The following is a 27,878-nucleotide window of genomic DNA, read 5'->3' on the forward strand; positions in this document are numbered from 1 at the left end:
GAAATTTATTAGAACAAAAGCATTTAACTTGTGGTGCACTGTCATTTAATAAAATCTTCAGTGATTAGTATAGTCTTTAGTTTCTTCAAAATTGATCCTGGGTCATTTCGGTTGTAAGGCTCAAAACAATTTTGTGGGACATAAAAGTAAGACTCATTATGTTCAGTTCATTTAAAATGAACATTGAAGTTATTTGGGAAGTTATGGTGTATGATTAAGATTCCAAATTCATGGACTTAGACCTTTAGTTTATTGTCTAATTTATTGGAATGCTTCTGTGACTTGACTATCTTTTGGCTATTTTTGATGAGTGGGAGTGACAGACGTGTCAACTCCAAGCTCTTAGTTGTTAGAGATAGTACTTAAAGTTAACTTATAAAGAAGTCATGGAATATAGTTAGCATTATGCTAACATTAAGAGATCTCTACTTAAGGCATGCTTATAAAGTTTTAGAGATCATACATTGTACTCTTTTGTACAATTTGGATGCGTTTTCTCCTTCAGTTGTGCACATAATGTATTTTGAGAAACATCCCTTAAGGTACCGAGAATAAACATAGGGTTTGTTCATAATGGACCTAAGTTGGAGAATTAAAATGCATGTGACCATAATAGATACTACTCTTATTAAATAGAGGAAATGTCACTATGATTCATGTGTTTTGTTCTTTGATGAAGGTTGTACTAGTACTTGCACCAAGTGGGAGAATGTAAGATTTTCCCTAATAATATATATTATATATTATATATTAGGGCCTTAATTAAGTGGTGCAAGTTGACTAGGCTTATTAAGTGGTATGGTTGGACTTACTAACTAGTAGTTGTTAGTCAACCAAACTCTGTGCCTAATATAATCCTGGATTGATGGGATATAGGATGTTGGATGTTAGCACATTCAGTTACGGTACTCAGACCGCTCAGTAGATACCAATACACCATCTAGGGTTCTGAGTCAGGCCTGAGGCAATACATGGCTAACGGTCTACCATTAAGAGGCAACACAACAGGAACATCAACTATGGCTGGAGACCAATACGGCCACGCTTCCGCTATCATACGAGGTCAGGTTTCTCGTATACTATAGTTCAGTATAGTTAGATTATTGTATATCTAACAAAGTCCTCCCAAAATATTTTTTCAGTGGCTTTAAAAGTATGGTCAATGTCAAACATGAAAGTCATCAAGAAGCAAGGTATTTGGAAATAGAAAACAAAGGAAATTTTTTATGGTCATATGCCATTTCAATCAGTTTAATTATTAAAGGTTATGAGATTCAACTAGAGAAGGTCTTGACCATCTTAGCTACAATTGATTTGTCAAGCAACAAACTTGAAGGAGAGATTTCAATGCTCATTTGGAAACTTGAATGCACTAATACTTCTCAACTTATCACATAATTATCTCAATGGAAGTATTCCATACCAAATGGGGAACTTGACATTGCTTGAATCTTTGGATATCTCTGGAACCAGTTAGTAGGGAAGATCCCAGAGCAAATCACACAGTTGACATTTCTTGAAGTGTTAAACTTGTCTCGAAATCATTTGATTGGGCACATTCCTAGGAGAAACCAATTTAACACTTTTGGAAATGACTCATATGGCGGAAACCTCAACTTATGTGGATTTCCGTTGTCGAGTGAATGCAATGAAAACAATAGATCAAATAAACACCAACAACAACATGTTGAGTTGGAAGATAAATTCATGAATGGATTTACTTGGAGATCAGTAGTGATTGGGTTTTGTTGTGGAATGGTATTTGGAGTCTTCATGGAAAATTTCATATCTCGAACTAGGAAGCCAAAATGGTTGTTTGTGACTTTCTACGGGAATAAAATACGCAAAACCGTCCCAAGGTGAAGAAGGAATGCTTGAATATGCTAATGTTAAAAGGATGAATTTGTTGCTTTTACAAAAGCGTCACAAATAATGTGAGGTATGCATTTTTCATACTAGCTTGGATTTTATTTTCAGAGGTTTTTCTTTTCCGCATTACTTTGGTATTGTTGTATTATGGTTATTATCTTCATACTTGATTTTTCACTTAATAGGATTTCAAATTTGAGTGCATGTGGCGTTATTAATGAAGTGTAAAAACTACACTAATGAAAACTATGTTTAATGAAATATTTCTTCATTATTCAGATAATATGTTTCGTTTATTAAATCAGTTAAGTTACCTGAAATCAATAATCTATATTTAGAATGCTACTTTAATTTATAGGTTAAGAAGGACTAGGTATATGAATTATAGAATGTGTTAATATTCAAAATGGTCATCGACTATAGTGATTTTTCTCAATTTCGTCCTAAACGACTTTGGTGACCTAATATAGTAATTGACTTTTGTGTTTTTGCTCAATTTAGTTCTCTGTTTGTTATTCTGTCAAATTGGTGTTAAATAAAGTGGCAATTCAATAATCTCAATATTGGCCTCTCTTTACTCTCAGTCCTGCGACGTGCGAAATCCCTCTTTCTTTTACGAATTACTCCTAGAATTACTTCCAGACATGCGAATCGAATTTCATATTCGCAGGTTTGAGAGTAATTCGTAAAATAAAGATATAATTCACACTTCGCTGGTTTATGAGTAAAGAGATGCAATATTGAAATTACTGAATTGTTCATCTTTTTAACACCAAATGGACGGAATAACAAACGAAGGACTAAATTGAGCAAAAATACACAAGCTAGTCTGAGACTATATTAAGTCACCAAAATTAGTTTAGAATGAAATTGAGAAAACCATTATAGTGGAGGACCATTTTATGTACTAACCCATTATAAAATTATATCATATTTTAGTTTTTTTGGGCATTATGATTTACCACTTTTGATTATAAATTTTAAAATTAACCACGTTTTCTGGGTAATGGTACATGGACCCATAAATTTTCACCAAAGTTTTTTACCACAAGGTATTAATTCATACAACTTATTTTGTTTTCTCATCGAAAGATAACAGAGTAGAGGCCATCATCACCAAAGTTTTTTACCACAAGGTATTAATTCATACAACTTATTTTGTTTTCTCATCGAAAGACAACAGAGTAGAGGCTTTTGATAGCAAGTAATTTATACTTGACGTTTAAATTTCAATTATAATACCATGGACCATGGTCTAACATAAGATACATTTTTAATACACTGATTTGTGTACTAAAAATATATTATTTGTATATACATTATTTATGTACTAAAAGTAATACATAAATAGTATATTAAAAATATACTTTGTATCAATGATCCACATTACAAGATAGATCATGTTACATAATATAATTTGCTTTAATTTTTGTGCTTTATTTCCAGTCTAAATAAATAATTACCTCAAAGACAAAGCGATGTGCAACATAATTCCATACGGAATAGAACAAGTCTAGCTAGACACGCAAATAGTGAATTAGAGACTAATTCTAATCATGTTGATGTTGAGTAGTCAATTGTTGTATACATTTTAATAATCAGGAAACAAAATCATTTAAGTTAACAGAAATCAATAATCTATATATAGAATGTTACTTTCTAGGTTAAGAGGGAGTATGTGAATTATAGAATTATATCACTTTTGGGGCAAATTATGGTGTGGACCCAAGTCCAAAACGGTATTGTTTTGCTTCAAAACGATGCCGTCTGAATTTATAAAAAAAAAAAATTTGCTTCCTTCCTTACCGTTAACTTGACGTTTATCTTCTGAATTAATTCCTCTATATTCACAATTTTTGAACTCTATATTCAAAATTTTAGAACTCTATATTCACAATTTTAGAACTGAATATTTATAATTTTAGATTTCAATATACAAAATTACAGAACTCAACATTCACAATTGCATAACTTTATATTCACAATTTTAGAACTCTATATTCACAATTTTAGATCTCAATATACAAAATTACAGAACTCAATATTCACAATTGCAAAACCCTATATACTCACAAATTTTTAACTCTATATTCACAATTATATCAACAGTATAACACAATTTTTGAATCTATATTCACAACTTTTGAACTATATATTCACAAAAAAAAAAAAAAAAAAATCATTGGCTGAGGAAACGATGCCACTAACGGCATCGTTATTCCAGACGCGCAAAGCTACGTCATTTTGGACGTGGGTCCACCTTGCAAGGTGAACCCGGGTCCATGGCATAACAACTTTTGGTCTTTCGAGCATTATGATTTACCACTTTTGACTATTAATTTTAAAATTAATAATATTTAGTATATTATTTGAAAATACATTATTTGTGAACTGAAAGTACATATTATTTGGTATACTGCCAAATGATATATCTTCAATACATAAATAGTGTACATTTAGTATATTAAAAATGTACCTAGTATCAATACTCCATTCACCTTACAATATAGATCATGTCCATGATATAATTTGCCTTTAAATTTAATTAGTAGAGGCTTTAATATTTGTGTTTTCTATTCTTAATAAATAATTATCTTAAAGACACAGAGATGTGCAACATAATTCCATAAAAAATAGAACAAGTTTAAGATTTTTGCTATGTAATTAAAAACTTTGATATTTCAACACTATTTGTTAAGATTTCAATATAGTATATATAATATCTTATTAAAAAATTAACTTACTAATTAAATCTTCTACAAAAGAAAAGTTTAAAAATATTTAAAATCTATTCACTCTTTTTTTTTTTTTAAATCTACTGACTCTATTAGAGTGTAATATTTGTTCATACAGACATGCCCACACTGGGGTTCGAACCTGTAACTTCCCAGTTATGTCGCTCGACCATAAGGTCTTTAGCACCCTAATACTATTTATTTCAAACTATGTTTAAAATTTCATATTCTAAACTCGTAATAAGATTAATCGATACCGTACTTTGAATATCTAAAATTTTGACATATCATCTCATACGAAAAGATCATAAATTCGATTATTATTCATTCCTGGTCAAGTTGATCGTATAAGATCTATTTAGTACGATTTACCTTTTAGGTATTCTTTGCAGCCTATTACATATGAACGTAATTTATTCTACATTTTGGGTTTCTCTTCACCCAAACAAAAAAATGGCATATCAGAAATCATATTTTTGTTGGAAAAATAGCATTAAAATGACATTTTGAGTGATTATTTTGTGGTACAAATATATGTGGGATCCACTTCCGATTTGAGGCGGGTCAATGTGGATTCGGGTTCTTCGTAGTGAGATGAAGAATTTGATATAATGTATGCTCAAAATGGGTAATAGGTGAATGAGAAATTGATTCTCAAAGTGAACCTATTTGAGAGACGTCAAAAACTTAAGTTTAGATGCTAATTAAAAATTAGCATTTTAACAACTTTCGTTGCCCGAAAGTTTGTGTTAAAAGCTTTAAGTGTGATTAAGCTTTGGAAAGTTTAACTGGAATTTGGGACAAAGGTGTATGGATAAGCTTAATTAAGCTTAAGAATTGTAAGCTTTAATTAGAAAGCTTAATTTGGGTTTGAAAGCACAAATTCATGTTGGCACAAGTTTCGTGGCTCAATGATACATGCACGAAACTTGAAAGCTTATTTTTAAGCTTTCGTGTGGTGCCTTGATTTTTAATAATCTTTGGCTCCTTTCGTGCTCCTATCGTGGCAGCAGCACGAGTTAATGCATTATGCATTGATTCGTGCTGCACCGTTTTGGTGCTTGCAGATCACTCGGGTGTGGTTTTCAGTCCCAATTCGTTAAAATTTTGAGTTTGTACGAACTTCTCTGTCACTCAGATATTTTGAACCAGGTCGTTATCGTCGGTACGAATTAATCGGATATTAAGTTCGTGACCGTTGATATTCTTTCGATAATAAGTACGACCGTTTCAAACGTTATAATTCAATTTTTAAATTGAATTTATGTTGGTTAATGTGTCATGAATCATGATGATGCTATTTAGTATCAATCTCCTATATAAACATGTTGTGGGAGCAACCTTTTTGGACATAATGTTAGAAAGAAAGTGAGAAACAACACAAGAACACACACAAAGAAATTCTCTTTTCCTCTCAAAATTCTGTTCCTACTCCATTTTTGAAGCTGTGTTTTGCTCGTGCTCTTGTTCGCCGGGTTTGTTCGTTTGGGTGCTCAAACGTCGAACCGTTGTATGTTTTATCATGGGAAACCTAGGCCACAACACTCCTAGCACTTTTGGGAGGTGGCAAATAAGGTTTTAAGGAAAGACAGGCACTTTGCCTAACTCGTACTTTCTTCTTTCCTTCTTCTTTCTTGTTTTGGATTATGCTCTAAGAAAAAATCCGTTCTTTCTTGTTGATTTGGAATTATAATCTAAGGATTATATTTTCTTTTTGGCTGATATATATTGGTATATCTTTTCCGTAGATATACATGTATATATATAACCGTTGGGTCCGTTTTATATATATTTGTGTGTATATATATATTTCGGATACATATCCAATAATATTCTATATATATTTCGTGGGTATATATATAAATATTATTTTACGGATATTAAATCGGTTTTGGTTCATTATCACCAACAATCTTAAAACCTTATTTCTTTTTGATAATGAACAAATCGATGGATTCCAAAAGTGTTGGATCCGTGAATGTTGCTCGTGGTGCACATTCTAATGGTAGGAACGGCAACGATGTTGCACATTCCGTGATGCCAGTTGATGGCAGCAAGGTTGGAAATGTTGTTTCCATGGGAGTTGCAAAAACACACGATGGTGCTCCGGAGAACTTTGGTTCACGATCCGGTAGACCTGTGGCTAATGGCACACAATTGATACCTATTGTGCTGCCTAACGGATCGGCTAAAAGCCACGAAAGATCCTATGATGGTGTAATGACTACATGGTCTGAGGACTATGGTAGTGTGACCAATGACTTCAACCGTAATCGAAGGAAACTCAAGCGGAAACTTAGCTTTCAAGAAGATTATGAGAAGAAGGAGAAATGCCACTATGAAGCGAATCGTCATCCTGGTGAAAAGGTTGAGGACAATTTCGCTATGTTCAAAACATGTGGATGGTTGGACGAGTGAGGTCACAACCGAGGTACCCCCAATGTGCGCTATGGACCACCCTTCGTGGAGTGGACGGTTGGAAAATGGAACAAGGCACACGGGTTGAAGGACTACTACGAGATAGGAATAAGGAATTTATTTCCAATGTAGTTTTTCCTATTTATTTATTTTGAATAAATATTGTAGTATCCTTGTAATATTTTATTTGAATAAAAAATATAATTGTTCCATTGAGTTGAATTTTGGTACATACGAATTATTTGTTAGAATAATGTCAAATGTATGAAATAATTCAATATGGGTGCGTGGTGCATCACGGAGCATTATGTGGAAAATGCTAAAATGGCTTAACGGCCGGAACAAAATGCAACAAACATGTTGCATGTTTGAAATCCCGTAAAAGGACTTCGGTTCTAGTTCATGTTGAACGATACAGATTTCAAATAAGATCAATTTGTCAAAAATTGGGATAACTATATAATCGTGAGCGTCACAGCTCAAGGGTTGAATATTTTATATAATATTCTAAAAACGATTATATGGGTTTGGTTCAACTAGTTTTGAAAATTTGGTTGATTTGTTCTCGTTAATTGTGTTATAATTAACTTGATCAAAAATTCCAAATTATACTAGTATATTTAATTTGAGACAAATTGTGTTTGGTAAATAGTGCTTTTGTAGCACTAATGGAAAGTGCAAATTAATTTGGCACTTTGAAGTGCAAATTAAAACACTGTAATAGTGCTATTAAGCACTAGGTAGAGTGCCTAATTAGGCACTTTCGGCCACTTGGTGGCTGCACCTTTAGGTGTTGAAAACTTAAGCATCTGGTGCTTTGGTAATAGCAATAAAGGTGCTAGATTATGATTGGTCTTAATGCTAATCTACTTAGCTTAAACCTTTCGTATGTGACTAATTAAATTTAGCATTGTTAAAAGTGCTATGTGATTAGCACGAAAGGAGGTTTGGTTAATTGTGTAATTAACTAATAATCCTAGTGCTAAGTAACACTGAAATTATAAATTAAGCAACCGAACGTTGCTAGAAGTTTATAATTTAAAGCAATAGAGATTGCTTGGGAATCGGCGCGTTAGTTTGGCAGCAATGATTCGTGTTTGGTACAGCATGTTTCGTGCTTCATTACTAAGCACTGATTCGTGCTTCAATTTCGGAAGCACTTATTCGGGTTTATGGCCTTTCGGTCAAAAATCGAATGAATTTGTAAAGGCTAATCTATTAGCTTCTACGAGATGTGCTAACGAGTAGCACATGTTTAGTCTTTATTAGAATAAAAGAGAAAAAAAAAACCAAATTAATCGTGGATTAACGAGGTTACGAACAAACGGTGTGGTGAACAAGAAACACTTTTTGGTGATTTCCGCGTAAGCGTTAGTATCATACTTGATTGTACGACACGGTATTCACGTCGATCGAATGTTGTTGCCGAACATAAATATCAAGACGTTGATAAGTTCGGGTCTACCTCAAAATATGTGGGGTTAGACAATACTTTGGACAAGTAAGTACCTTTTAAATAAGGTTACCCGCATGAAATTCTTACGAATTGTGGGTACGTAGGAAGCTTTCCTACTAATGCCTGAAATGTGGGGATGTCTTGCCAAAGGCGTTTTGGTTCTTAGTACACGAGTCCTACGCTCTGGATGTACATAAGAACACGGTAAATTGAATCAAGAAATTCATCGTTCCTTGAAGATGTGTTTCTGTGTGGGTTCAATAAAGGACCTAGCACGTTGAAAGGAATTTTCGACGTAGCTATGGTTGAAGGGTACGAAAGAGAACCCGAGCTCAAAGCTAAACGTAGCAAGAGAGCTAGGATTGAAAAATCTTTTGGTCCATATTTTCTGACGTACGTGTTAGAATGTGGTGCGCATATTCTAACTTGTTTACTAGAAAATAATCTAAATTTTCTGACATGGTTGTTAGAAAACAAGCCTCGAACGTATGTAGAACCGTTGACTTCTACAGGTGGACCAACCCGAGAGAGGCTACCGAGAGTGAAGTAGATTCTATCTAAAAGAATCATACTTGGAACTGGTTGTTCTTCCCCCGGGTTGTAAAACCTCGGGATCCTAAGTGGATCACTAGTCGGAAGATAAAACCGGTTGGTTATATTGAAGTAAAATGGCCGGGCTTGTAATTTTAGATTTTATGCGACTCGAGTGCCACAATTACTTCATTATATATTCTCTTGTGATGAGAATGAAATCCATTAGGATGATACTTCCCAAGAGCTGTTTAGCGAGACTTGGAAGTTTATCGAAATGGATGTATCGCTTTCTTAATAGACATGGAACAACCCGAGGGTTTGTGGTTCCGCGCTATGGAAAGAAAGTGTAATTGGTGAGATCATTGTATGGTTTGAAACAATTGCCTTAGTATTTGGCATGTAGGTTTTAATCATACAATGATGTGTCACGAGTTTAGTATAAACAAATGTAATAAATGTCTACGTAATGCGTACAATAGACGAGGTTATCGCTATTTGTCTATACACGTTAGAACTCAACGTGGCCAGTAACGATCAAATGATCAATTCTACCTTGAACATGTTAAATTTGATATTTGACATGAAGGATATGGGGTTGGCAGATTTAATCCTCGGGATTAAAATTGTGAGAAGACCGTATGGTCTCGTGTTAAGCCAATCTCATTGTGTTGATTAAATCCTTGTAAAGGATGTTAATCAAGTGGCTTGGACACCGTTAGATACTAACATAAAACTAGCCAATAATCACGAAGATTGTACATCTCACGGAGAATACATTCAGATTATTGGTACTTTAATTGTATCTAATGGGTTGTACTAGGCTGAATATTGCCTTAGCGGTTAGCGAACTAGGTAGACATACGAGTAACCCTAGTGTTACGCACTAGAAGGCAATAGCGTGAGTTATGAGGTACTTAAGGTATGCTCGTACTCTAGACTGCACAACGTGGGATATCTAGCTGTACTTGGAAAGTATAGCACGGATATCAAAGGACGCTAAGTCCATTAAAGGCTACGTCTTTACGTAGGCCAGTGCAGTTGGTTAGATGGAAATTCTCGAAATGATTTGTGATAGCTAAGATCCGACGGGATCTAAGCTGAGAGCCTTACACTCGTGTCGCGAACGAGTAGGCCGAATGGCTATGCCATTTTTCGGGAATGTTCCTAGTGGTAAACTTGTACCTCCAATTTGTGTGCATTGCGATAGTCAAGCCAAAATTGGTTAAGTACAGAGTTAGATGTGGAATGGTAAGTCTAGACTTATAAGTCGTATACAACATACCATTAAACAATTTCTCACAACAGGGGTTATCTCTATTGACTACGTGATGTCAAAAGATAACTTAGCGGCCGCTAACTCGCTAACCCGAGGGTAAGCAAATGGTTGTGGAGAAGTTGGAACGAGGAATGGGTCTAAAGCCCTTGGACTAAAAGTTCTATAGTGGATACCCAACCTAGCTGGCACCTAGGTTCAATGTGACAACTAAATTATGGAACGGAGTGTGTCACTGTGGGGTCTCGGACTTCCTACCACTCCTCGTTAGAAACAGTGGCTCCTGCGCAAGGTTAGCATGTTGATGCTTTAATGATTCAAATGTCGGTTGACATGTGTGAGCATGCGGGATACTCGGAAAAGAATCACCTATGTGAGAGAGAAGTGAGGGTCGCTTCAAAGGAGAATTGATGGGCACAATTCTTCACAAACTCTTGCAGAACCAGGACGGTGACCCACGACCAAAATGGGCACACTCATGAGAACAGAGCATGGTTGGGAGGTTCCTGTGTGAGATATGTCATCGTCTACACAAACGGTAGTCGGTTCAAAGACATCGCATTCTACCGTACAGCCAGTAGAGTAAACATGTCTTCACAAGGGAAGGTTCAAAGGGTATAGTGATCCCTACCTATCCTATGCAGGGATCGACCGTTGAACACAGTTGTTTCCATTTCAAAATACCCTGAAAATCAATTTTCATTCATGTGGGGGATTGTTGGAAAAATAGCATTAAAATGACTTTTTGAGTTTTATTATTTTGTGGTACAAATATATGTGGGATCCACTTCCGATTTGGGTCGGGTCAATGTGGATTCGGGTTCTTCGTAGTGCGACGAAGAATTTGATATAATGTACGCTCAAAATGGGTAATAGGTGAATGAGAAATTGATTCTCAAAGTGAACCTATTTGAGAGACGTCAAAAACTTAAGTTTAGATGCTAATTAAAAATTAGCATTTTAATAACTTTCGTTGCCCGCACGAAAGTTTGTGTTAAAAGCTTAAGTGTGATTAAGCTTTGGAAAGTTTAATTGGAATTTGGGACAGAGGTGCATGGATAAGCTTAATTAAGCTTAAGAATTGTAGGCTTTAATTAGAAAGCTTAATTTGGGTTTGAAAGCACAAATTCTTGTTGGCACAAGTTTCGTGGCTCAATGATACATGCACGAAACTTGAAAGCTTATTTTTAAGCTTTCGTGTGGTGCCTTGATTTTTAATAATCTTTGGCTCCTTTCGTGCTCCTATCGTGGCAGCAGCACGAGTCAATGCTTTATGCATTGATTCGTGCTGCACCGTTTCGGTGCTTGCGGACCACTCGGGTGTGATTTCCGGTCCCAATTCTTTAAAATTTTGAGTTTGTACGAACTTCTCGGTCACTCAGATATTTTGAATCAAGTTGTTATGGTCGGTACGAATTAATCAGATATTAAGTTCGTGACCGTTGATATTCTTTCGATAATAAGTAACCGTTTCAAACGTTATAATTCAATTTTTAAATTGAATTTATGTTGGTTAATGTGTTATGATGATGCTATTTAGTATCAATCTCCTATATAAACATGTTGTGGGAGCAACCTTTTTATACATAATGTTAGAAAGAAAGTGAGAAACAACACAAGAACACACACAAAGAAATTCTCTTTTCTTCTCAAAATTCTGCTCCTATTCCATTAAGAAAAGATATATCATAAATTATATTTAAGACTGAATTTGATCGTACAGTACTGTCATTATTATTATTATCAAAGGCATAGTATATACTATTTTATTGAGTAGAATTGAAGATACTCTCCTCCTACCATACCTTCTTTGTCTTGTGCGTGCTAAACCTCAAGCAAAAACCCAACTAAATTGGAACCCATAAAATGTGAACTGTTAAAACTTAGACTTAGTATAGGTTGTTAGTCTGTTGCCTAGTCCTTTAGGCTTGTATAATTTGTTTCCTTCTTCTGTGAATTGCTCCCTATTTATTCCTTCAACAGATATTCTGTAATTTTGCATTTTCTCATTTTTAATCAAATTAACTGGATTAACCAACTGACGAAATGGACTGACTGATTCAACGATGAAGTCAGTCAGTAAGGCAGATCATTGAGATGATTATAGAAAGAGATAACGGCACAAAGCAAAAACACAAGATGTTTACCCAGTTTGATACAGTGTGTATCTACGTCTGGGGGACGATCACATTGGCGTCCAATCCACTAAATCATAATCCAATGTACAAAGGTAGAGAAACAATAATCTCACCCAAGTGCCCCACACAAGGTACGTATTCAGTCTACACAGGTTTAGTGGATTGCTGAACGTGGAGAGCCATGCATACAGAAGTCCAATGAAATCCCTTCACTTGGAGAGCCCACTCTGATGCAGTCCACTTCAATGACGCTCTTCTCGGTTGTTCCCACAACAGTGTGATAGTAGTGTCCTTTCGTTTAAGCAACAGTAATTCTTCTCAAGTTCTTCATCATAATCACCATGAACATATTGTATTGAGAAGAGGCATGATAATCAAAGATCTGATCTCATAAAACTGGTTTGGAGTGTTTCTTCCTTCTTAAAAGCGTAACCCTAATTCTTGTCGAATAAGAGTACTTATAGTTCCATAGAAGGAACACTCTCCATAGATATCTTTGATTGTAGATGGTAGGACAATATTTGAAAAATGTAATCTTAAAGATTCAGTCCATACCTTTCCAAAGCAGATACGCTGATCTTCTTTCCAAGTGTGTCTTCTTTAAAGCGCGTTCAGCCTTTAAGGAAACAGCTTCCTAAAACAGATCTTCAGTGTCAGTCCCTCTGTTGTTGTATCTGATTGATCAGTCCTCAGTTGAACAAACCGACACTAAGCTAACCCTATCTTAGTTTGCCATAATAATATTGCCAATTATAAGTTGGGGTTTTTTGAGCAATTAAAACACTAACATAATCAATAATACACGTTCAGTTCACACTTTCACATGGTTTCAGAGCCAATACTCTAATGAGACTTTTCCCTGTCTTCTCTCTTCTTTCCCTTCTTGTTTTATCATGGTTGGCTCAACTCAACCCACTGTTATCCAAATCTATGCCCCTTCTCATCTCCGAATCAATCTTACAACCTCCAATTTTCCCATTTGGGAAAAAACAAGTTGAGTCTATGCTCACATGCTTGGACCTCGTGGGCTACGTTAAAGGAACAGAGTCTGCTCCAGCAAAATACTCCGACACGGCGCAAACGATATCTAATCCGGCCTACACGGCGTGCTATCGACAGGATCAAATTATCCTGAGTGCGTTCCTAGGTAGTTTGACAGACGTCCTACAACCTATAATTTCATCGGTTACATCTGCGCTTGACGCCTGGACCTGGTTGTCCATGACTTGCGTAGCTTCTTCCCGAAGCCGAATAGTTTCGTTAAAAGTGAAACTCGCTTAGAACCCCAAAGGCAACATGTCCGTCGACACCTACATGCGTGAGATGCGGTAAATTGCTGATGACTTAGCCCTTGCGCAAAGCCCGGTTCATGAAGAGGACCTGGTGGTGCATATATTCACACAACTCAGTGATGAATATAACTCCATTGTGGCTGCCATTCGTGTGCGAACTGATAGTATTTCGTTTGGGGAATTGCATGACGTTCTTACAGATTATGAACGACGGCTAAGCGATAATGATGCCGCCTCTCAAGTTCACGTGCCTACGGCAAATGCGATACACCGGCGATCTAACAACACAGTTGAGTCAAATTTCCAGCCAAGCAATTAACGTGGCAGAGGTGGTACGAATGGGAGGCAAGGTCAAATGCGATCTTATGGCAACCGTCTGGCTCGGCATTGCAACTATTGCGATTACCTCGGGCATGACACGCGATACTGCAGCAAACTCGCCAAATTTCTAAAGGAGAACAATGTTACTGTTCTCGAACCTCAAAGCCAAAGCCAGCAATCCCCCATGGTGAACTTCACGGCTACTAGTCCAGCGTAGTCCAAATCCTGGCTCGTGGACTCGGGAGCCTCACATCACACTATCACTGATCCTATGTCGCTACAGACATTTTTAGACTACACAGGTCCGGATGAGATTATTCTGGGTGATGGTAAGAGTTTACGTATTTCACACACAGTGTCTGTTTCACTCCCATGTACAAATCTTTCTTTCCCTATCTGAAGTATTATGTGTTCCGAGTTTACAGAAAAATTTAATTTCCATTTCCAAGCTGTGTAAAACTAACTCGGTTTCGGCTGAATTTTTTGACACTCATTTTCTTAATAAGGATCGATCATTGGGAACAACCCTGATGCGCGGTCCGGTCGTGAATGATGTTTACAACATTCCCGCTCGTAACTGTCAGGTCAATGTCAATGTCAAGTCCTCAATTCCTAGGTGGCACCATCAATACGGACATCCAAACCATAAAGTTTTGTCCACACTGTACAATGCACCTTCATGTACTCACCTCAGCTCATTAAAGATTACCACAGAGAGCTTAGTCTCTCCATAGTAGTCTACTACTTAGCTTATCACTTGATACAATAGAGAACACCTTTCTGTCTAAAAGAAATGGTGCTCGATGAAAGGATCCAGATTCCACACTATGATGTGGACTGGGGAAAGAGCAACTCTGCGAAGCTTGGCGTTCAGTGTTCTGATGGAGGAACCATACTAGAAAGACAATAGAAAGGGCCTTCAAAAAAGAGTGAGTCCACAGCCTAAGAGACGAAAATCCAAAAAAAAAAAAAAAAAAAAAAAAAAAACTGTGCAGAGAATGGGAAAATTTAAAAATAAAATAAAATTGAAGAGACGAAAATGATCTTGTTTAAAATAGGGAGTCGCCAGAAAAAATCATCGGAAGGACTAAAAGTGTCCAAAATATGATAGTTTGGATTGTTGAATGACAAAAACGATTGTCCGGGACTAAATATGGAATTGCCAACAAAGACAAGGGACATTTGTTGGAATTAATTCATTGAGAAAATAATAATAATAATTTTGAAGAGATGAAAACACACTTGCCTAAAATAGGGTTTCACCGAAAAAGTCATCGGAAGGAACAAAAGTGTTCAAAATATGATAGTATTGGTTGTTAAATGAAAAAAACGATAGTCTAGGACTAAATTTGGAATTGTCGCCAAAGACAAGGATCTCCACTAAAATTAATTCATAAAAAGCAATATGAAGCTCATCTTTACTGTCAATGAATTCACTAGGATAAGTAAAAGCAATATGAAGCTCCTCTTTCCTGTCAATGAATTCACTAGGATAAGTAAAAGCAATATGAAGCCGCTCCTCTTTCCTGTCAATGAATTCACTAGGATAAGTATTTTTAGAGCATCCCCTTTCAAGGATAAGCAGTTTCTGTCAATGAATTCACTAGGATAAGTATTTTTAGAGCATTCCCATTCAAGGATAAGCAGGAGACTAGGATAAGTATTTTTAGAGCATTCCCATTCAAGGATAAGCAGGAGAATTCACTAGGATAAGTATTTTTAGAGCATCCGTGGTATTTTTAGTTCACTGAGCATCCCCATTCAAGGAGAATTCGCAGGATAAGCTTGGTATTTTTAGTTCACTGAGCATCCCCATTTGGATCACTTCATCTCATTACAAAGAATCTATGCCCCCACATTGAGGTTTGAATCAGAGACCTCTCATTTGAGAAACCACAACTATGCCGCTCGACCATAAGTCATTTGGCGACTATAATACATGTTCATTTTTAGTATATTGCAAAACTCTGATCTTTTTAAGGTAGAGAAGATTTGAAATAGTATAGAATGATGGTAGAGACCGGAAACCCCCTAGTTTGTGATAGTTTACTCTGTGACATGTTCTGCTGCTTGTGCTATTTGTTGTATGAATTTCATGATACTATACCTGGATCAGATTATAGGAAATGAATAATTTACAGATCAGATGGCTAGCCACTGCAAGATTGGGGTTCAGGAAGAGAAACTATAGAAAATGCAAATCTAAAAATTGATAAATTAAAGAAATGGTGGAGCATTTGCTGTTTGGTGTTAGTGAAGAGCAAAAGTATGTTAACCTCATAGAACAAGTATGGGAGCTAAAGAAACCCGCACATGCTTAACTCACTGGTTCAGAAGGTAGTATTTGGAAGAAGAGACTAAGCTTTGAACCTCGGCAGCTGAAATGTTGGAATTATGTTCAAAGTGGACAGATTCCTTGTGTACACCAATATTTGGCCTTATCTATTTAGTTATTTAGTCACTGTAATTTACATTCTCTCAACTGCTCTGTCACACTAGGGTTGAGGATTCAACCTTTTGGGAAAATATGGGAGCCAAAGAAGATTAGAAGTGCAGCAGATGTAGCTTAGTTAATTAGATGTTTTTACTTTTTCACAGGTTGTTAGATAACGAACTGCGTAAAATGGCAGTTGAGGGGAAAACATTCCAAAATAGAATGTTCATTCTATAATTATGTAAGATATGAGTTATAGCTAAAGGATTCGTGGCGCAATGGTAGTGTGTTTGACTCTAGATTAGAAGGTTGCGTGTTCAATTCACGTTGGGTTCAAAATCCTCGATCCATCACTAATTAAACTTTTCCATTGCAATGAATATGCTTTGGTATGGAGTTTGAAATGAATATGCTTCGATATGGAGTTTGAAAGTATTTTCAGAATAATCTGATGTACCATTTATGTATATAGACAGGGGCAATAACCAACATATATAGTTGGTGTGGTGGTTCATCACCTCGTCCCTTAAGCATGAGGTATGGGGGAGAGAGAGGTAATTCTTTACTTTACAAAAATCACACAATTTTTGTCACTTCCTTTTTTTGAAATACTGAACATTTTCAGCCCAAAAAATCTAAGCCCCCACCACATGGGTTCAAACTTATGACCATCCATTTGGAATAGTAACCAGGATGCCATCACACTAAATGGTAGTTGTCATTTTTGTAACTTCCTATTTGACTATTTTTGTATGATTAGTTTTCTTCCTTTTTTTCTTTTTATTCCAAATTTCAACTCACTACAAAATGTCAAATCAGAAAGTGAGTTTGTGTCAATGGCAGGGGCAGTGTCAGAAATTTTTTTCAGTGGGCCGAAAGATTAATACAAAATAAATCATTTGAAAAAAAAAAACACTTAAATGCATAGCCATAAATATTGTTGGATATGTGCGAAAAATCAAAACACATCAAAACTTTATAAAAAAGATGTTTATACCAAAATATGAAACATTATTAATTTGATAAAATGATTAAAATAGAAAACACATTATAAATTATATATCTCACTATTAATATAAATGAATGCTTGCACATATTATATTTTAAAGAATAAAAATAAAAATATCACTATTTTTTTTTAGTACTACAAACTCTATTACAATGCAGTATCTGTTCATAACTATTTTTTCAACCTATGAAGGTCAAAGGAGTCCATACCAATACCGCCTCCACTGAGACGAGCAACTTGATGCCACTAGACCATGCACAAAGTCCTTGGCATAAAAATATCACTATTAATATTTCTAAAAAGACCAAAAGAAGTGTAAATACCAAATGGAGAAAGTGTTAATCAAACATTTCACCTTTCCTAAACTAAAGCCATAAGTTGCCATCCCACCTAAATCATCTCTTGATTACTTGTACATATATAATCAATTTATCTCTAACCATATTTTTTTACCAGAATAAATATGAATGAAGTTACATTATAAATTTTCCATGCCCCAACCTCTGGAGTAAACAATAAAAATCAAGTCAAAGTCATATATAGAGAATTTCCCATGCAGTTTCATTGAACAATGAAGTTAGGTTTTACATTTCCATGCCGTATGGAGTAAGCAATAGAAACCAAACCAAGTCATGCATTGGCGTATGTAATTGGCTTGAATTGAGATATATATGCAAAGACTTTCAAAACACTGTACAGTACAGTGCACCTTCATGTACTCACCTCATTATTTCATTAAAGATTACCTACCATAGAATTGAATTGAGACTAATTTGTTGAAATCTATACATACATGAAATTAAAATCACAGGGACAATGTAATGTGATTTTAATCCTCAATTATGTAGGTAGTTTTAATTATTTTATTATAATATGATTATTCATTGTTCATTAGTTGTTTTTAATGAACTTGTTCTTTAATAAGCTTTCATTGCACTTACCTAGGTTATGTTTAGTAAAGTTTGTATTTTAAAACTTATAACTTATTTTAAGTTAAAAAAAAAATTATAATGTTATAAACTCTATTTGATAAGTATATATATCTTAAAATAATAGCTTATTTTGAAATGATGGCTTAACTAATGTTTCAAAATAAGCTCTAGTAGCTACACTAGTTAGCTTTTAAGCATTCAGTATAAGCTAGTAGCTACTAGTTAGCTTTTAAACTTTCAGTTTTAAGCTAGCTAGCTTATAAATTAGGTATGCCAAATATATAGTCTTATATATTTTTGGTATTTCAAAAAATTGACATGAATCTCACAATTTCTATATCGTAATATCGATAAGTTAAACAATGAGGTACATGGGTTTCAAAAATATATGTGAAGTTCACTTCTAATTTGGATCGGGTCAAAGTAAATGATACAATGTTCACGCGAAGATATGTCTGATTTCACAATAGATAGAAGCTTTGCTAAATAGTGAAGTTACATTGTATATTTTACATACCCTGACCTGTGGAATAAGCAATAGAATAATTATGATAGAAACTTCGTTGAAGAATGAAGTTAGGTTATACATTTTACATGCCCTAGCCCACGGAGTAAGCAATAATACAATTAAAGTTGAGATCTAATAATTATGATAGAGGTCGCCAGGTCGGTTTCGTTGAAGGTAGAGTAAAATTACGTATGTTATACATTTTCCATGTCCCAACCCATGGAGTAAGCAATAATATATATATATATATATATATATATATATATATATATATATATATATATATATATATATATATATAGGGACGCACTCAGGTGCGAATAAGTGCCCAGAAAGGAAATGCGAACGAATCAGCGCGCGACACGTGTCCAGATTTAATAAATTAAAAAAAAAATGCGGTGGCATTTTCGTAAATAATTGAACATCGAAGTGCAAGTAAAATCACTTACAAGTGCACCTACTTTCACCTATAAGTGCATGTAATTTTGCCTTGTTAGCATTCACTTTTCGCAAACATTCATGCACCTGGGTGTGCTTATAACTATATGTGCAACTATTTATAACTATAGGTGCAACTACTTATAACTATTAGTGCACCTACTTTCACCTATAAGTGCATGTAATTTTGTCTTGTTAACATTCATTGATCTGAGTTCAGCGGGTAGTAATACCCCCGAAAACCACTCGCAAACATTCATACACTTAGGTGCAACTACTTATAACTATATGTGCAACTACTTAGAACTATAGGTGCAACTACTTAGAACTATAGGTGCAACTAAGTATTGATGCTCAGTGTAAATTTTTACTTGCACCTATAATACATTTTACATGCACTTGTAATACATTTTACTTGCACTTCGATGTTAAATTATTTACGAAAATGCCACCGCATTTTTTTAAAAAATCAGTGTTTCTCATCCATTAGATCTAGACACGTGGACGGACAGAATCCGTTCCTATTTCGCGCCTGGGCGAGCCGTTCGCACCCGAGTGCAACTCTCTCTCTCTCTCTCTCTCTCTCTATATATATATATATATATATATATATATATATATATATATATATATATATATATATATATAGAATTGCACTCAGGTGCGAATGAAGTTCCCAGGAAGGAATATGCGAACCAATCAGCGCGCGACACGTGTCCAGATCTAATGGATTAAAAAAACTCGGTGGCATTTTCGTAAATAATTGAACATCGAAGTGCAAGTAAAATGTATTATAGGTGCAAGTAAAATTTACACTGAGCATCAATACGAAGTGCACCTATAGTTATAAGTAGTTGCATCTATAGTTATGAGTAGTTGCACCTGTAGGTATAAGTAGTTGCACCTATAGTTATAAGTAGGTGCACCCAAGTGAATGAATGGTTGCGGGAAGTGAATGTTAACAAGACAAAATTACATGCACTTATAGGTGAAAGTAGGTGCACCTATAGTTATAAGTAGTTGCACATATAGTTATAAGTAGTTGCACATATAATTATAAGTAGGTGCACCCAGGTGAATGAATGGGTGCGGGAAGTGAATGCATGTTAACAAGACAAAATTATATGCACTTATAGGTGAAAGTAGGTGCACCTATAGTTATAAGTAGTTGCACCTATAGTTATAAGTAGGTGCACCTATGTGAATGAATGGTTGCGGGAAGTGAATGTTATCAAGACAAAATTACATGCACTTAAAGGTGAAAGTAGGTGCATTTGTAAGTGATTTTACTTGCACTTCGATGTTCAATTATTTACGAAAATGCCACCGCATTTTTTTTAATCTATTAGATCTGGACACGTGTCGCGCGCTGATTCGTTCGCATTTCCCTTCTGGGCACTTATTCGCACCTGAATGCATCCCTATATATATATATATAAGCCTAGTCATGCATCTATCTAGAGTAATTTTTGTGGGGTTGAGAAATGCAAAGATTATGGGGGTGTTTGATAAATGATTATTAGTTGATGGATTAGTGAGTTTAATTAGTTGATAGCATTAGCTGATTGCCACTGCGAATTTTTGGGCTAAGATTAGGCAACCAATTTCTCAACAATGGTGGCCTATGGTCAATCTTCTATGTTCAATTTTGTACTAGTGAGTGTTTGGTAAATTAGTTGTTAGCTATTAGCTTATTACATACAAAATGACTTTCTCAAAAAGCTGATCAAAAAAATTTCTTTGAGTGACTTTTTGAATTTTAGTATTTTGGAGCAATAAGTTGTTACAAAAAAAAAAAAAAAAACTAATTAATCAAATACTCATATTGATGGATCGTTATGCTGTGCAACCGTGTGCACCATGCAAAGTGCACATGGTGCACACGGAATTGGATTCATAATTTCTATACTGTAGATTTATAATTTTTATACTGTAGATTCATAAAATCTATACTGTAGATTCATAATTTAAATACAGTAGATTCATAATACCTGTATTGTAGATTCATAATTTCTGTACTATAGATTCATAATTTCTAAACTGTATAGTTATCAAATTATGAACATATAGTTCTGTGATTTGTGAATACAGAGTTCAACAATTGGGAATATGAACATCGAAAATTATGAACATAGAGTTATGTAATTGTGAATATAGAGTTCAAAAATTATAAATATATAACTTTATAATTATGAACATATAGTTCAGTAATTATGAACATAAAACAATGTGCACCATGCATCCCCATGCATGGTGCACACAGTTGCACAACATAATTTGCCCATATTGATTGTTTAACTATGTCAAACAACTAATAGTGATCAAATAAGCCAAAATTAACTAATAGTTATTTAAACAACCGTCGTCTATTAAGTGAAGTAGTATAACACAATATAATAGACGCCGGTTATTTAAAAAACCCGCCGCCGTCTATTAAGTGGCATAGTATACAATTTATGTAGTAGTGATTAGGGACGAAATTTGCAAATGTAGTATAACTCAGGGACGAAAAGTGCAACGTCAATGATAACTTAGGGACGAAAAGTGAGCATGACCAACACTTAGGGACGAATCCTACAATTACCTTATAACTCAAGGATGAAAAGTGTAACGCCAATAATAACTTAGGGACGAAAAGTGAACATGACCAACACTTAGGGACGAATTCTACAATTACCCTATAATTTAGGGACAAAAATAAATTTTTTTCTTAAAAATTGATATGCTAACTATTTTACCAGAGAGTGTTTATATATATAGCACAAGTCATTTTCATATACAGTACATTACAGAGCACAGGCGTGTTATACATTTTCCATGGCGCATGGATCGGAGTAAGCAATACAATTTAGTCCTGCATTGGCGTACGGATGTAATTAATATAATTGGGTTGAGATTTATATGCTAGACTATCAAAGTATAGTACAGTCCACCTTCATGTTACGTACTCACCTCATTAAAGATTACCATACAATTGAGACTCTAATTTGTTGATATCTACACATGCATGAAAACTAAATCACATATAAACTAGGAAAATGTAATATGTTTGTAGTTTTAATTAGAGTAAATTCCACTAAAGGTCCTTCGAATTTAAGGCATTATCGGCTTTGATCGTAAACTTACAAGTTTACTGCATACAATAAGCATACAAAAAATTATCACAAAGCTAGGCTACAAAATTTTAGATTGTTTTACCAATAAAGTATGGAGGAAATTTGGTGTACTTGTCCCAGTGGGATGGACACTTAAATTCCACTATAAATACACGTACATATAATTCAATTCCTGCAAATAAACCTACAGAAAGAGAACAAAAACATGAAAGAAAGCCATTTGCTCAACTTCATAATATTTACTTTGCTATATGTCTCTTCTTCTTCTTCTTCGAAGCATCACCACTGCGCTCCTGCTGATGCCTCTCTACTATTGCATTTCAGAAACCGTTTTAACATTGATGAATCTGCACCAACGATATGTGTAGGCTTGCAGCAACAACCAGTGAAGAAGTTATATTGGGATGAGAGCTCAGATTGTTGCAAATGGGAGGGTGTTACCTGTGATGCCTCCACTGGTCATGTCATTGCCTTGGACCTTAGCTGCAGCAGACTTCAAGGATCCATCAACACTAATTCTTCCCTTTTCCAACTTCATCACCTTCAAACCCTCAATCTTGCCTTTAATAATTTCTCTTCTGCCTCTCTTTCACATGCCATCGGTAGTTTGACCGCCTTGACTCACCTCAACCTTTCAAGCTCTTCCTTATCCGGTGCAATCCCATTTGAAATTTCACAGTTGTCCAAGTTAGTTTCTCTTGATCTTTCTCATAACTTTTACGGCTTTAGTTCGGATTTATTGTTTCTCTATAATCTCACAAAGCTTGAGGTATTATCTATGTCTGGTACTGGTCTCTCATTTACCATACCAAGGAATATATCTGCTTCATTACCAATTAGATCTTTCATTCAACAATATACTTGGCTCTATTCCGGATAACATTTTCCAGCTGCGGAATTTGGAGTCACTTATTCTACAGCAAAACACGGAGCTATTTGGTTCATTACCAAAGGTCAGTTGGAATTGCAATCATAGTCTACAAGTGTTAGATCTTGGGTTGACGAATATTTCTGGAGAGATACCGAATTCAATTGGCAATCTCAAGTCCTTGAAATATTTTTTGGTTGCTTCGGGTAGTTTTTTTGGAAAGATACCAAATTCAATTGGCAATCTAACACATTTGAAAGTAATGAATTTTCAGGGTAATCAATTGAGCGGTAGTCTTCCACCCACAATCTCAAATTTGAACCAACTAACTGATATATTCCTTTCAAACAACCATTTTGAGGGAGAAATTCCAGACATCTTTTCTAACCTCCAAGAGCTCATCAATTTATATCTCTATCAAAGCAATTTCTCCGGTTGTTTCCCATCTTCAATTGTAAACCTTACTCAACTTGAAGCTTTAGAATTAAGTGGGAATTCACTAACTGGTCCTCTCCCGCTTGGTTTGACCAGACTCCAAAACCTCCAAATGCTAGGGTTGTCTAGAAACATGTAAATGGCACTATACCTCCCTGGGTTTTCTGCATTCCTTCTTCATCACTCGATTTGGAACTTAGCCAAAATCAGTTTACAGGGCATCTTCCTGAGATTTCATGCAATTCGTCATTACCCGGTGTTGATTTATCTAACAATCAACTACATGGGTTGATCCCTCAATCAATTTCAAAACTTGTTCATTTAAAATCCCTCAACTTGGCATCCAACAATTTCAGTGGCGAGGTACTCACAGAAAATCTTTTGAACATTAAAAATCTTTCAATGCTTACTCTTCGATCCAACAAATTCAATGGCACTATACCACCCTGGATTTTTTGCATTCCTTCTTTATTTGAGTTGGACCTCAGCCAGAATAAGTTTACAGGGAATCTTCCTGAGATTCCATGCAAATCATCATTAGAGAAAGTTGATTTGTCTAATAATCAACTAGATGGTTTGATCCCTCATTCACTTTCAAAATTGCTTCATGCAAACACCCTCTTGTTGGCATCCAACAATTTCAATGGCACCATACCTCCCTGGATTTTTATCTTTCCGTCTTTATTCAACTTGGACCTCAGCAGAAATAGATTTACAGGAAAACTTCCTGAGATTTCAAGCAACTCATCATTAACCTTTGTTGATTTATCTAATAATCAACTAGATGGTTTGATCCCTCATTCAGTTTCAAACCTTCTTCATGCAAACTTCCTCAACTTTGCATCCAACAATTTCAGTGGTGAGGTACCCATAGAATTGTTTTTGAACATTAAAGATCTTGTGGTTCTTAATGTTCAATCCAACCAACTCCAAGGACCTTTAAATAAAGCCATTTGCAACTTGACTATGCTTGAGGTTTTGATATTAAAAAATAACAAGTTCAATGGCAAAATTCCACAATGCTTGGGTGAACATACCCAACTATCTGTGTTGGACTTGGGAATGAACAACTTTAATTTGATTGTTCCCCCAATGTTTGCAAAGGGAAACATCATAACAACCATATCTTTGAATGGGAATCAACTTCGAGGACTTATTCCAAGATCTTTGGCCAATTGTAGAAAACTAGAGGCTCTTGATTTGGGGAATAACAAGTTAAGTGACACATTTCCAAACTGGCTTGGAGATCTTCTAGAGTTACAAGTTCTAGTATTGAGATCCAATAGATTGTATGGACCCATAACCTCATCCAATTCTACGATTTGGTTTCCCAAACTGCAAATCATTGATCTCTCTTGCAATAGGTTTATAGGCGCTCTCCCAAAATATTTTTTCAATGGCTTTAAAAGTATGGTTAGTGTCATACAGGAAAGCCAAAAAGAAGCAAGTTATTTGGAAATTAGTACCCCTTGGTGGTTATACGTCATTTCAATCAATTTAACAATGAAAGGTCAAGTAATTCAACTACAAAAGGTTTTGACCATCTTAGCTACGATTGATTTGTCAAGCAACAAACTTGAAGGAGAGATTCCAATGCTCATTGGAAACTTGAAAGCCTTAATACTTCTCAACTTATCACATAACTGCCTCAATGGAAGTATTCCACACCAAATAGGGAACTTGAAATCACTCGAATCTTTGGACATCTCTTGGAATCAATTGGTAGGGAAGATCCCTGAGCAAATTACAAATTTGAAATTTCTTGAGGTGTTAAACTTGTCACAAAATCATTTTGTTGGACGCATTCCTACGGGTTACCAATTAAACACCTTTGAAAATGACTCATATGGGGGAAACCTCAACTTATGTGGATTTCCATTGTCAAGAGAATGCAATGACAACAATAGGGCACATGAACACCAACAACAACATGCTGAGTGGGAAGATAAATTCATGAGTGGATTTACTTGGAGAGTGGTAGTGATTGGGTTTTGTTGTGGAGTGGTATTTGGAATCTTCATGGAAAATATCATGTCTCGGACTGGAAAGCCAAAATGGATGTTTGTGACTTTCTATGGGAATAAGATACGCAAAATCGTACCAAGACAAAGAAGGAATGTTCGAAGATGCTAATGTCTAAGGGATGAATTTGTTGCTTTTTATAAAATCGTCATGAATAATGTGAGGTATGCCTTTTTCTCGCTAGCTTGGATTCCCATTTTACCTATTTTTGTTTTCCGCATTACTTTGGTATTGTTGTATTATTATGGTTATCATTGTACTTGATTTTTCACTTAATAGAATTTCAAACTTCAGTGTGGCATTGTTAATGAAATGTAAAAACTACATTAGTGGAAACTATAATGAAATATTTCTTCATATATTCAGATAACATAACGTAATATATATGACAATATGTTTCGTTTATTAATAATGCAACATAAATTATATGAAGATATACATGATCTAGAAGTGTGCATATGCTTGGTTTAGAGTATGATGAGATAGGTAGGTCACTCACTATAAGTGAAAGTGAACTTTTGATTATCTCTTTAATTTATTGTGGAAAAAATGTTTCTATGGTGATTATAGAAGTGGATGCTAAGAAGTCAATTATTGTATACATTTTAATAATCAGAAAAAAATGATTTAAGTTAAAACAAATCAATAATCTATATATCAATAATCTATATATAGAATATAATGTTACTTTCTAGGTATAGAATATAAGGGTGTGGGGGAGGGGGGCAATTACCGCATTGAGTGTACCTTAGTATATTAAAATATACCTTGTATCAATGATCTGTCCACATTACAAGATAGATCATACATGGTCCATCATATAATTTGCCTTTAAATTTAGTAGAAGCTTTAATTTTTGTGCTTTTTTTTTTTTTTTTTTTTTGAAACAAACGAACCAAATTCCATTAATGACTTAACAAATTCGAAATACAATCAGGCGGGATAACAGTCCACACCCTGAGACAGACGTAGAATTGGTCGCCCGAGCAAGCTCATGAGCCACGCAATTCGCTGATCTCCTGACATGAGTAACGCTTACGTTCCCCACATCCTTAGCAATTACTAAACATTGCTGAACTACTAAACCAACATGGGAAAAATCAGATTTACAAGAATTAAACGTTTTGCAGAAATTTAAACAATCCATCTCTAGAATGATGTCCCTGTGATTTCGAGTTTTCAGCCATGACAACGCCTCCCTAACCGCAAGTGCTTCAGCTACGAATGGGTCCCGAGTGTTATCAAGGCGACCGCTCTTCGCCGCGACAAAACACCCTTCATGATCACGTACCATAGCTCCAAAGCTAGCACTATCTCCAGATAAAGCTGCATCAGTGTTGCATTTGACGTAGTTTCTCGGCGGTGGAGTCCAGGCGGTGGAAGAACTCCCACTGCTGCTCGTTCTACAAGGATTAGCATAAGCTTCATTCCACGTACCCCGCAGCCTTACCATAAGAGCCCGAGTGATCTCCGTGGACGGAGTGTGATTCTGCCATACAAGCTCATTACGCGCAAGCCAGATTGTCCAAAAAACAGCCACAAGAGTCACCGCTTCATCAACTGGCGAAGTCCCAATTACCGTGTTCATAAAATCGAGGATATTTCGTCCCTGTAGCATATCATCAGCCTCACATATTGTCTTTGCAAACGCACAAGTGCAGAACAAGTGTTCCACTGTCTCGGCAACGTGACCACACATCGGGCAACCTCCACCCATCCAAACTCGCTTAGAACGTAGATTCTCCCGCACTAGTAAGATGCAACGCGCACAACGCCACAACATGTTTTTCACTTTGGGTGGAATCGGCAAGTTCCAAAGGGCTTTCCACGCATGAAATCCATTAGTTTCAACAGAAGTATTCAGGCCACCTCGTAACAGCCAATAGCCATGTTTGACTGAATATTGGCCTCTAATGTCGCCAATCCAACGCTAACAGTCCGGTATTTGAGTATTGATTGGTGTCGCTAAGATCCTTCCTACATCAGACAGATGGAAGATATCCCGAATGATGTCTTCATCCCAAGTCCCGTTCTCATTAAGCAGACCGTGTACCCTCGTATCTCGTAGTTCATCCACACA

At 35.6% G+C, this 27,878-nt stretch overlaps 1 long non-coding RNA gene across 1 annotated transcript; it reads right to left on the minus strand.

Annotated features, from left to right (window-relative positions):
• Positions 1-1,944: 1,944 nt before the first annotated feature.
• Positions 1,945-26,413, minus strand: LOC109160588. The gene is made up of 3 exons (XR_002050783.1): positions 26,189-26,413; positions 24,898-24,902; positions 1,945-1,985 (listed from the first exon to the last, which is right to left on the minus strand). It is a non-coding gene; the product is annotated as an uncharacterized LOC109160588 (long non-coding RNA).
• Positions 26,414-27,878: the final 1,465 nt, after the last annotated feature.

The sequence above is a fragment of the Ipomoea nil genome, unplaced genomic scaffold, assembly GCF_001879475.1.
Source record: "Ipomoea nil cultivar Tokyo-kokei standard unplaced genomic scaffold, Asagao_1.1 scaffold2848, whole genome shotgun sequence".
NCBI classification, from domain to species: Eukaryota; Viridiplantae; Streptophyta; class Magnoliopsida; order Solanales; family Convolvulaceae; genus Ipomoea; species Ipomoea nil.